The sequence below is a fragment of the Podarcis bocagei genome (genome assembly GCF_964188305.1).
Source record: "Podarcis bocagei genome assembly, chromosome: 14".
Classification (NCBI taxonomy): Eukaryota; Metazoa; Chordata; class Lepidosauria; order Squamata; family Lacertidae; genus Podarcis; species Podarcis bocagei.
The window spans coordinates 7,995,746-8,009,043 of NC_138139.1; the positions used below are offsets into that span (position 1 = coordinate 7,995,746).

The 13,298-nt window shown below is 44.8% G+C and overlaps 1 protein-coding gene across 8 annotated transcripts in view; it reads right to left on the bottom strand.

Annotated features, from left to right (window-relative positions):
• CELF6 (CUGBP Elav-like family member 6) overlaps window positions 1-13,298 on the bottom strand; it is a 200,143-nt gene that overhangs the window by 114,605 nt on the left and 72,240 nt on the right. The gene's annotated exons all lie outside the window — the stretch shown is intronic.

The following is a 13,298-nucleotide window of genomic DNA, read 5'->3' on the forward strand; positions in this document are numbered from 1 at the left end:
GACCCCTCGCCAGTCACCAACATCCCCATCCCTGAGTTGTGTGGCATAAGAGGAGGAGGAAGAGAGAGAGAGAAAGAGAAAGAGAGAGCTCACCCAGAGGTAAAAAGGGCTCGTTGTGGCCTTGAGTAAGCTTCAACGGACTCGCCAGCCCCCCTTTTCCCTACCATGCTCCCCCAAAATTTGGCACCGAGGAAATCTAGGTTCTGCAGGCAAAATAAACCATGCCCATATTAAGCATTCGTGCATGCTTTCTTTTAAAAAGGAGGAATAATAAGTTGGCATCCGTCTGCCTTGAGAGAAGAATATACAGAAGTAGAATGAAGAATTTGGGGTTTATTTTTTTTAGGAAATTCTGCATTGGCAGATGGGGAGCGAGGGGATGGAGACGGAGGCTAGACTGCAAGGGTGGTGAAGGAAGGATGGAGAAGAAAAAACTTGGTTGTGTGATGAGGAGTCAGACAAAGCATGCAAAACTCCATCCATGGATTACTAAACAGAGCTATATTTGGCAGCACATAACAATCAAAATTATATCCCCCCCCATGAGGACTAGCTACTTGAATTTTCAGAGAGGGGAAGAATCTTTGTCCCCCAGTCTGGCAATATGTCATACCAGAAACATATATTTTTTTTGTATGCTTCACTAAATGGCAGTATGTTTGGCAGCAGGTAAAATGTAAAAGGTAACGGTAAAAGTAAAAGGTAAAAAGGTAAAGGTATAATGTTTTGTATGTTTTCTTCAAGAAACTTGAGGACTAGCTACTTCGGTTTTATTAGGGGGGAGGGGGAAATCTGTTTTTCCTCTCAGAATCTCATACCAGAAGCAAAATTCTGCCATTGCACTGTGAGCTCGCAGACATGCAAGATGTACACTACCCAAAGTGCCTTCAAAAGGGCTCATCCTCAGCTGATCTTAGAAACCACAGTCCAATGAAAGGCCGGGAGGTGCCCTAGTGCATATGCAAGAGCTTTGTAGATTGAAAGCAGCCAATGAAGACCTTGGAATACCAGCAAAATATGCAGTCCATGACCCATCCGTAGAAGGAGAGTGACTGCTGTTCCAGACTACTGTATATTAATTATTATTGGCAACAGGAGGATCAGCTGACACTCCCCAGATGATTCATAGCATATAAAGAGCAAAAGAAATGTTTCCTGCAAGAAAGAAAGAGAGAAAGAGAGAAAGAAAGAAAGAAAGAAAGAAAGAAAGAAAGAAAGAGGAAGGAATTGAATTAGCATCCCTCATGTGAATCTCGTTCCTTCTCAATTTCAACATTTACCTTTGATGGAAGTTCCTGCTCATGGTCTGAATTTGTCCTTCCCATCCCCTTAATGTACTGACAATGCTCTACTTAGCTTGTCCAATTTTGAGCCAGGGTTCTCTATAACTCAGCTTGGGGAGGCGTGTTCAGTGCCCATAAGTGGAAACAAAAAAGGCCACTGGGCATGTGCAGAGTTAATTCCTTCTCATCGCTAACTCACACTTCTGGGATATGGAAGACAGGCTTCATGGTAAAAACTGGGTTTGACAAACCCACTCCAGATTAGTTATTGGTAGCTAATATCCATGACAGCTAAACAGCCTCCATGTTCAGAGGCACTGAACCCTCAAATATGAAATTGCAAGGGATAGTTGCTACTTACATGGCCTCTTTGTAGACTCTCAAGAGGCATCTGACCACTGTGGGAAATGAGATACTGGCCTAAATCAGCATTTAGTCTGATCCAACAGGACTCTTCTAATCCCACTTCCACTTAATTAGTGTATGGGTCTCTATGGTCCTCCAGATGTTGAACTCACCCCTGTCAGCATGACCAAAAACTGAGAAATTTTGGTTCAGCCCTACTGCGGAGTAAGCACAACAGAACACAAGGCAAATATGCATAGGCTTTCACTGCATATACAGACTTTAGCTTGAGACTCTGGGTTGGTTCACACAAAATGACAAATCACTATTTGCTATTACATGAGCAATGCATGGAATCACTTTCTTGTTCCTTCTGTCCCTTGAACAAAGTAATTAACTCCATTTCTGTCTAGATTAGAGTAAATCATAGCTTATCATTATGTCAAGACGGACAAACCATGGTGTATGCTTGCTCTCTGTGCCAGAATTGGAAACCGTGGTTTGACATGCAGACTGAGTCTCTGTGGCACATTCTGGACTCCAGAATTCTCTTTTTCTATACCTGTAATAGCCATACATTTTCTTGCCTCTAGAGGCCACTTCTCCCACAGGAAATAAAAGCCTGTATGTGGCTTGATTTAAATATAAACAAGATTTTTAATAGTTCTTCGCTATGAGCTGGTAGAGAGTCCAGCCACCTCTGTCTCTGGCAGAAATTCTCCACCCCTCTTGAGTTCCTCACGCACTTCTATATATTTTGACTATTATTGGCATTGCAGGTGCCAACATCTGGATCTCATTGGTGCTTGAAGATGACCTGAGAAATCATAAGCACACAACATGATGGAAGAAAACTGAGGGGTAAAGAGAATGCCAGTTTTAAATGGGTATTTTTGTACTGCTCACAACAGTTCCTTAGATTTCCAAAGTTTGAGGAACCCTGATATAATACATACTTGTTTTCTAAAGCTTTTGGAGGAATATAAGGCGTTACTCTAGTTTTAATTGACGTTTGGTCTTAGATTTGCTTGATTGGGTGCTGTTTGATCCATAATGGTGTTTTTTTTTACGGTTGATCTTTTTGTTTGTGTATTTTTTCTCATCTTACTTTGGCAGCTTTCAGCCTGTGAAGTAATAATAATTAACCGAAGTAATAATAATAAATTCATTCCTACTCTGTTCCCTGGCTCTCTTACATTTGCAGCTAAATTCTTGCCTACTGAAGTAGTCAATAGCCTGGAGAATCTTTAACTTCAAAGAACTTAAAATACTTATATACCACCTCTTATTAAAATAATGTCAAGGCAGTATATTATTCAACTAGACTCAGCCAGCTAGAGTTGCTTGCAGTGCTGCTGAGAATGTTGGCCCCAAAGTGACCACTGAGAGAGGATTGGAGCCTATCTGAGATAACTTGGATCAGTTCTCCCCCGCCTAATGTGGAGCTGTCTCTAATGCATTGGGGGGTGGCGGCGAACCTCATGTGACCCTTAAGAACCAAATGTGTCAGGATGCTGTCAGCAGCTCCCAGCTGTTGCCCAGGAAATTATAAAGACAAGGGAAGGTTTCTAACCATCCTTTTTTATTTAGTATTTACAGAGAGAGGCTATAGAACCCAGCCTCTTGGATAATGGCATTGTCCCGTGTGAATCTCCACCTCCTCCCGTCTCTCCCACTTCCTCATTCATCACTTCTACGGGTGCTGCTAGGTGCCCTCTGTCTTTGAGCTCTTTGCTCTCCTACTTTCAAGGCTCGCCGGGTTCTGGAAGATGGAGGGTCTGGAATGCTTTCTAAAGACACCATGTCCGTCAGCTGCCACCCCTCTGCTGCTTCCTCCTCATCCTTCTCCTCCTCTCCCATGATTTCCCAACTTTTCTCCTCATCTGCCTCTGAGCTGCACCTCCCTCAACCCCCTGTTATAAATCTAAGCTGTCTTCCTTTTCCTCCTCCCTGGAAGGGTCAAGCTGGGAAGGCGGTCTCCACCATTCCTCCTCTGCCCAGTCCCTGACACTATCTGAGATCACTTTGGCCAGTTCTCCCCCACCCAATGTGGAGCTGTCCCTAATGCACGGGGGCAAAATCTCATGTGACCCTTAAGGACCAAATGTGGCCCTTAAGCTCTTGGGACTCTCTCTAGCCACCCTACTTCTCCCTCAGCCACTTGGATTGGTGAGGCGATAGCTTCCCTCCATAGCTTTGCCTCCTCCTCGGCTGGAATGTTTCCTTAAACTCCTATCAGACTTGCCATGGGACGCCCAGGTCACATGTGCAACGTTCCCCCCCCCCAATCGCCCTCATAAGCTGGCGCCTCTGCCTGGGTGAGGGATAGAAAGCAGTGTGTGGCTGTGTTTAGAGAGAAACTAGCCTGCTGTGCAAAGGTAAGGTTGACTATCATTGCCCCACCCACATTTGCCTCTGGACCCACCCACCACTCGCATATGGTCCCCAGGCAACAGCCCAGAAAAGGATGGAGCCTTGGACTGAACAATTTTTCCACCCCTCCCCTACTGGGTAATGCAGAAGCAGGAAATCCAGTTCCTTTCTAACTTCCCTCCTCCACAGCCAAACATCCTTTGGCTCTGTGCTTCCTCTCAGTGATGGTTTTACGTATAAGCTAAACAAGTTATAGCTTAGGGCCCCACTCTCTTGGGGGCCCCAAAAAAATTAAAGGAAAAAAACACCTGGATGTACATTTCCAAAATATAAGATAAAAAAACAAATAAAATAAAACGTACATACAGCGACAGTGTTTTGTGTTGTGTAGGCTCCTATGATGGAAAAAATGGACCCCGCCTGCTAACCTAAAATATCACTGGTTTGCTCATTTCTACATCAATTACTTTGATAAAACACATATTTTGTTATGTGCAAATGGCTTTAGATACCTATGAGGTCCATAAGTTACCATATAGCAGCCTTTCTCAACCTGTGGGTCCCCAGATGTTGTTGAACTACAACTCCCATCACCCCTAGCTAGCGAGGCCAGAGCTCAGGAATGATGGGAGTTGTAGTCCAACAACAGCTGGGGACCCACAGGTTGAGAACCACTGCCAAATAGCATATATTCAATACAAAAACAGCAACAATTTGTTGTTGACAAAAGACAGCTGGACATATAAAGGGCCCCATTACCTTCGGTAGTTTAGGGCTTCATCAAACCTAAATCCTGCTCTGCTTCCTCTCCACCACCATGTGAACTCCATGTCAACTTTTGGGCTGTGCCTCTTATTTTTAGACTCCATTACTTTAAAAATGAATAAACAAACAGATGCCAAGTTATACAATTTAACACACTTAACGTGCCATACATTTCCCCCTCTCCAATGACTTTAATGGTATTGGTTGATCAAGCTGCCTGGAGTTAACTCTGGTTCCTACTCATAGAAATCTCTGGGAAAGGTGTCCAGATTTAATTTCTGCCAATGCTCTCTGCCTTTATGACATCGATGTAAAGGCAGCACCAACCATTCATTGAAATCCATGCTCCATACAGCCATTGCCAACAGGCACTGATGTATCATAGTGCAGAACGCTGTAAAGGTTTGGTGTGGAGTCAGCAGCACAGTTTCCGAGCAATAACTCCCTCCACCAATCTTCACACGAAATTTATGGCTCTCTTATGGCTGTGTGTGCAGGCAGATTCTGAGTCTGAATACAATGGTGTCAGCAAGGTATTTGCTTTGCAACGTGGTAGCTGCTGGAGGTAGATCAAATTCAAACACGGATGTGCAGATCTGCCACGGGGAGCAAGGGCTCTGTTCTCTGGGGAAAATACAAGAGTTGGGTCTGGGCTGTGAAGAAGCACCCTTGGGAGAGTAGAAGCTTATGGCTAGGATTTGTGGGGCCAGCTAGTAGTGAGGACCAAGAAGTAAGTCAGAAGCACAAGGAAACCAGGTCAAGAAGCAATGGTCAAAGACTTAAGGGCAGTGAAATGAAGGGTTAAGGGCAAACCAAGGAGCAAGCCAGGCATCTGTACCAAAGACCAAGGACACACCAGAGCTCAAGAAGACCTCATTGCTCAAGGAAGGCTCAAATTGAATGGGAAGACCTTTTATATTTCTTCCTATCCAGGAGGATGCAATGACTTCAGTCCAGGGACTGAGGGTACTGAACTGTGAAGTTGTCACTGGCAGTTTAGTGCTTCACCAGATGGGGAAGTTGCAAACAGATCCAGCTGTTCCTGACACAGCAAGGGGTGGGTTCGATGCAATGAAGGCATCTTATCCATCATGGCTTTTTAAAAAGTAGATCCATAAATAAAAGCTTCGTCACAGTTTTTTTGGGTTATGATTGCTAAATGGGATCAAGAGCAATACACTTCTGGATTTAGATGCTGGCCACAGAAAAAAATCAAGGGAGTGCTGTTGCATTCATTGCCCAAAAAGAAGACACTGATCTGTGATAATGATGAAAACAATGACACAATAAAATGGCTATATACTGATTTATATGCACAGATGCAATGTTTGAAATAATCACTGTAATTTAAATGGAAATACGATACATCTCACCATAGCACTGAAGACTCATCAGGCGACCTGCCTGCTGTCCAACTGCTGACTGTTGATGGGCCTATCCTGCTTTTTCTTCTTATGGTTCTTGGAAACAACTGGTGTCCTCCTGACATTCTTGGACTTCACCTTGCATCAGTCCCAGCCAGCCAATGATCAGGGATGATGGGCGTTGTAGTCCAACATCACCAAGAGAGCACCATGTTGGATGCCTCTAAAATAAGAGGATGCCTTCCAATAGAGGACTGTCCTCTGTCAAGTAGCACACTCTAGCCCTGGGGAGGCTTCCCAGAGGCACTTGCCATGGACAAAATGCTGAACAAAACAAATCAGCTGTTTGCTCCCATGGAGCTCTTAGGCACTTAACCTGCTGTTAACTTTGGAGCTGAGAGACAGACATGGCTTGGTTAGTCAGTGGGTGCATTCAGACATGAGGATTATTGCATTCATTTTCCTGGTCATAATACTAGTGCTTCTGTCCCAGTTTCTCATATTCCTCTTACACTACATTACCCAGAATTCCCTAGGAAGAGGAATCAATTGTCAATCTCTTCTGGGAACTGTAGTCCTAGGAGAAGAAAGGGGAGTCTCCTAGCAACTCTCAGCACCCTTAAGGAACTACAGCCCTCAGATTATTTCCTTTTTTGGGGGGGGGAGAGCTATGACTGCTTAAAATAGTATTGAAGCACTTTACATGTTTGGTGTAAATCTGATTCAGTGTGAGGCAATTTCCCATGTTCCTATTTACTTCAAGAATGTACTATCCTGCCTTTCAGCTCCACAACTCCCAGGGTAACTGGCAGTTGAGAACTGGGCAAAACCCCCACAATCACTCCAAAAGAACAATATAAATTTGATGTAAATGGCAGACCAGAAAAGCAAATCTGACAGATGGGTAGATAGATGATAGATGATAGAGAGAGAGAGAGAGATAAAATCAGACATTAAAAACAGTAACAGTTATTATCATTCAGCCAGGCTTTCAAATAATTTTCAAAGCCTGGCTAAATGATAATAATGTTTACTGTTATTAATATTAGGCAGCCAGACCTTTGTTGTACTGTTGTCGCCACCTGCAAAAAAATGTATTTCATTCAGGCAAGGCCACCCAGATATATAATTTGACTCTGCATATTTGTTTTTAAAATGGTTTGTTTTATCTATATTTTGATAATTATATTTAGTTGACTTGCTTTTAAAGTCTGTTGCTTTTATTTGTGTTTTTCTTAGGAATATTTTATGTAAATTTCTTAAAGGTTTTCCCCCCTTTCAATTAAGCGGTGCAAGCTATTGAAAATGAGGGCAGATCCTAGTTCAGTGGTAGACCATTCCATGGTCTTAACTATGTGCTGTGTGAATCAGTACTTTCTTTTCTCTAACCTGAATCTTCAGCTTCCTTGAAAGAGTTTGTGTGTGATGAGAGAGAGAGAGAGAGAGGGTGTCATGTCAGCAAGGAGGTCACTGAAGACCAATGTTCCAAAACAGCCTTCTCCAAGCTGGTGCGCTCCAGATGTTTTGCACTCTAACTACCATCAATCAGCCCCAGCCACCATGGGCAATGGTCAGAGGTCAGAGCAAAACTTGTGGCAGACACAACAGTAGGGGAAGCCTTCTCTGAAACATTATTTTCTGTGTGAGACCCTCTTCCCCCCAACCTCATAGCCCATGTTTTTTATTTACATAATTTAAATATAAATATATGTGCATGATTTAAAACATCAATAAACACCGACCGGTTCAAAAAGAAAATTCATGTTAAAAGGAACCGTCTAAACAGTGCGGTTTTCAAAAAGATGTCTGAAAGAAGCGAGGGTTGGTTCCTGAAAAACCTCAACCTGCAGGGAGTTCCACAGGATAAACTAAAAACCTGGTCCCTAGTGAAGGCCAAATGAACCTCAAGGGCATGAGGAACAGCTGAAATCAGCCTCAGCCAAACAACTGCAGCTATTCTCCTCATCATGGTGGTAAGATATTTTAAACTCCCATTCAGATGGCTTAAAGACACGCTAATGAATGCCGTCTCTGTCTTCTTGTAAAGGAACAATATGCACTTGGGGACCTTTGGAGGATATAAAGAAACAGGGGAAAGCAGGCCACTCCATAGCCAAGATCCTTACTTAGCTGCGGCCTGACGCCAAAGCATACTTAACATAATGATTAATCTGGCTCGGATGATGGCGATGATTATGCATGCTCTCAGTTTCCAAGGATACTAGTGGGGAATTTCATCTGAATCTTTATTTTAGAAACTGCCTGGGTGGGTTAAAGCTGTCTGTGCCGCTCTGGACATGTGCAGCAGTGATTCTGGCTTCTCTGAGGGTGCTTCTGTGTGGGGTGCTGTCTCTGGGGGCGTATGTCCAGTGTGCCTGATCCCCTCAAACTGACATGGCAGGCATGGGGTGTCATGGGCAGAGCAGACAGGATCCATGCTAGGAAGGAGCCCTGCATGGGCTTGAAACCCAACATCACCTTTGTCTGGAGTGCAGCTCTTTATAATTTTGGCTTTGCTCCAGAGCATAGAGCCCAACGGGTTGGCTGCTGTGCTGGAGACACACCTTAAGAAAGCTCCTGCAGAGGGATGGGGGAGAGGTTTATTTTGGTTAGGGTTTTCATGAGAACTTACCTATCTTGCAGTTTCCAAAACAATATGCAAACTGAAACGCAGCTATGCTTTCAAATTTTCACTCCTCCAAATTTTGCAAGGCAGTTCCCCAACCAAGAGAAAGTGCATATTAGTGGGGAAAGTAGGCACTAAAATGCATACAGGAGTTAAAATAATGTATCAAAATGCATTCTATTAGGGGAAATTGCTTTGCAAAAATGTGTGTTTCCACTAAAACGCTGACAATTTCTCCAGTCGCAAATTGATGCAGGAATGTGGAGAACTGAACTTAAATACTAGAAAAATGAGAGACTGAGAGAAACCAAAGCTGACAGATTCATCTATCCCTAGCCTGTTAACAGATCTGTGAATGTACAATATATGATTGATATCCCTAGCCTGCATCCATGTCAATGCTGCCTAAAGATGGAATGAAATGCTTCAAAAATCCATATCGGGGCCAGATAAAGCTCAGACGTTCTTCTGAGACCAGCAGGTGCTATAGTGCTTTTGAATGTAGGCATGATCCTGCTCAGCAGTCTGCATTTAAAAACTAAAAAAAGTCTGATTTTGTTAATGCAGTAACCTGGTAATTCCAATACTTTACACTCCATTTCCCAAAAAACCTTCAATACTGTAGCATCCATAACTCAAAACCTTGCTTCACAAGATTCATATTTTGGGGCGTATGCGGCACAGTTAGTGACTGTGCCATGTGCCCCCACTCCAACCTAGGGGATTGTGGTTGTCCTATCAGCCAGCCCTTGGGTCTGCGACTGCTGCTGTTGAATGCCAGGTCAGCTCTGAAGAAGATTTCCCTCATCCATGCTCTGATTGTGGATGAGGAGGTGAATCTGGTTTGCATCACTGAGACCTCAGTGGGTGAGCAGAATGGACTTGGTCACACCCAGCTGTGCGCACCTAGGCATTCAGTGTAGCATCAGGGCAGACTTAAGGGTTGGTGGGGAGGAGTTGCTATGGTCTATAGAAATTCCATCTCTCTCTCTCCTGACTCTCTTTCCAGCTGAACGGGGATCTAAAGTGTTTGTTCCTGGCGATGGGTAATGGGGACAGATTAAGGATTCTGCTGGTTTATCACCTACCTCGTTGCCAAGCAGTCTCCTCATCTGAATTGTCAGCTCTGGTCTGGAGGTGGTATTGAGGACTATCAGACAGCTGGCCTGGGGAGACTTCAACATCCAGGCCAAGGAGTCTGGCTCTAGAGTGGCTCAGAACTTCATGACTGCTACAACAACTATGGGGCTGTCCCAACATGTCATCGGCACTGACTACCAATTACTGTAGTTTTTGCTCTATAAGTCTCACTTTTTCCCTCCTAAAAAGTAAGGGGAAATGTGTGTGCGTCTTATGGAGCGAATGCAGGCTGCGCAGATATCCCAGAAGCCAGAACAGCAAGAGGGATCGCTGCTTTCACTGCATAGCGACCCCTCTTGCTATTCTGGCTTCTGAGATTCAGAATATTTTTTTTCTTGTTTTCCTCCTCCAAAAACTAGGTGCGTCTTGTGGTCTGGTGCGTCATATAGAACAAAAAATATGGTAGTTCCCAGGCCCAATTAAAAGTGTTGACTTTGACCTAAAAAGGTAAAGGACCCCTGACAGTTAAGTCCAGTCGTGAACAACTCTGGGGTTGCGGCGCTCATCTCTCTTTACTGGCCAAGAGAGCTGACCTTTGTCCGCAGACAATTTTTCCAGGTCATGTGGCCAGCATGACTAAGCCACCTTTGGTGAAACCAGAGCAGCACACGGAAATGCCGTTTACCCTCCCGTCAGAGCGGTACCTATTTATTTACTTGCACTCTGCTAGGTTGGCAGGAGCTGGGACTGAGCAACGGGAGCTCACCCCGTTGCGGGGATTCAAACCGCCAACCTTCCGATTGGCAAGCCCTAGGCTCAGTGGTTTAGACCACAGCACCACCCTTAATGGCTTAAATGGCTTAAATGGCTCAGGACCACAATAACTCAAGGGTTGCCTCTCCCCATATAAACCAACCTGGAGCCTGTGATCATAATCTGAAGCCCTTCTTTGTGTGCCCCCCTCTGGAGCACTCGCTGGTCCAACTTGTCCCAACTCATGACACCAGACCAACCTTAGCAACCTTTGATGCTAATCCTGCATGTGCGCATCAAGTCTCATGGTGCTTAAATCAGAGGTGGGGAACCCGTATATCTGCCCTGCTGTTGGACTACAAATGCATCCTTGAGCATGGACCATGCTGGCTGGGGCTGATGGGAGTGGTAGCCCAATGTCAGCTGGAGGGCCATAGGCTCCTAAACCCTGGCTTCAATGGAACATTCACCTAGAAGCCCCCATTTCAGTAAATCCTCACCTCTTTGATGAATTCTAGAAAACCATTTCATGGTTTTAATTCCATACAGTGAGTAGAAAGTGGGGGAAAGACAGCTTAAGAGCCACTTACATCTGCAACTGATTTTAATTTGTCACCAGAGTCCTCCTGCCCTGTATCCTATTAACACTTCAGTCATATGAGTGCAGAGCTAACATGGCAATGAGCAGGAAAGTGCAATGCTATTCTGTGCCCCTGAAACGAGATGGATGTCCGGGCTGGGGTCAGCGGAGAGAGAAACAGAGACTGATAGAGCAACCAATAGACAGGAGATCTACATTGCTTTTAATATAACCCAGCAGTGAATGCGTTCAGCAACAGAGCATAGGGAGGGGCCACCTCGATGCTAGAGGCAAATGTCCACCAAATGTGCATTTGTGTACAGATAATCTGTTGGGACAGCCTTGCTTGCTGTTATGTAACCTCTCTGCATTGATCTTCAGGGGTTTGAAGCTCTTGCTATAACCATGAGCAGCAGTAGTAATAGTAATTTTGTATCATTGGTGAAAGTACTGCCAGCTCCACATTTCCAAGTACACCTACACAGACACTTAGAGTAGGGAGGGATGGGATTGTGCAATGGTACCACATGCCTCCTTCAATGCTGCATGAAGGACAGCCACAGAGGTGAACCAGAAGCCATGGGACAAACATTAAGGAGCAAGCTATAATTCCAGACCAAACACAGCAAGGATTCAGGAAACCACCAGAGTTCAGGAATACCCTGTTGCTCAAGCAAGGCTCAGCTGTGACAGGCTGCCTCTCGCACTCCTTCCTGCCCAGAAATATCCAGTGTTTGGGCTGTCTGGGTGGTAGTCAGTCCAGGGCTTGAAGGTACTTCACTAAGAAGCTGCCACCTTAAGTTCAGAAGTTGACATGTAGGATCTGCACACAGATCCAGCAACATCTGACAGCTTTGATCAGAAGTAATACCAGACTATGGTTCAGTGTCCTGTGAACAAGCAGTGGAACTGTGCACTCCCCTTAGCCTTTTTGACACAGCTACAAGGAGGACACCGGGTGCTTTCATTTCCATCTTTAATTAACTACTCTCTGAACCCAAACTAGTCAGTCTAAACTATAGTTTGGGAAAGTAAGCCAACTTCAAACCACAGTTTATAAAGTTGACTTGTTTCCCTAAACCATAATTAAGAGTAACCATCATTTAGGGTGGCATTTCAGAGAGAAATGAAGAGAAGAGGTACTGTCAGGATGCTGTCAGCAGTTCCTGGCTGGTTGCCCAGGAAATTACAAAGACAAGGGAAAGTTTCTTACCATCCTTTTTTATTTCAGTCTTTACAGAGAGAGGCTATAGAACCCAGCCTCTTGGATAATGGCATTCTCCCCAGTGAATCTCCACCCCTGTCTCTCCCACTTCCTCATTCATCTCCTCTACGTGTGCAGCTACGTGCCCTCTGTCTTTGACCTCTTTGCTCTCCTACTTTTAAGGCTTGCCAGGTTCTGAGAAATGGATCTGGAATGCTTTCTAATGACACCGGGTGTTGCTCTGGCTCTCCCATGATTTCCCAACTTTCCCCCTCATCGGCCTCTGAACTGCTACCTCCCTCAAACCCCTGTTGTCAATCTATACTGTCTTTCTCTTTCTCCTCCCTGGAAGGGCCAGGATGGGAAGGTAGTCTTTCACACCATTCCTCCTCTGCCCAGACCCTGACAGGTACAGTGCTAATTGATTTGCACTGTTTCATCGGAAGGGGGGTTCTTGTGGTAGTGGCAAGGTAAGAAGCCTCTCCTCACAACTGCTCTCACCTTGAACCCATTTCAGGGATCACTACCTGGTTTGTTTTGTGGGGGCAAGTTTGACCCTCCCCTCCTTTCAGTCCTGAACTTGGACAAACCTGTCAGGCTTTATGAATGAAAAAGTCAATGACTAGAGGATCAGAGTTAGCCTAGGGAGATCAAGGTTCAAATCTCCACCAGTAAAAAAGCTTGCTGAGTAACCATGGGCCAGCCACTCTAACCTACCTCACAGGGTTGTTGTGAGAACACAAAGGGTGGGAACTAAGTACACCACTCTGTGCAACCTGTAAGATGGGTAGGATACAATAAAAGGAATAGCATCTGTGCAGGCATGGACTGCAAGAAGATCAAACCTCTCCATTCTTAAGGAAATCAGCCCTGAGTGCTCACTGGAAGGACAGATCCTGAAGCTGAGGCTCCAATACTTTGGCCA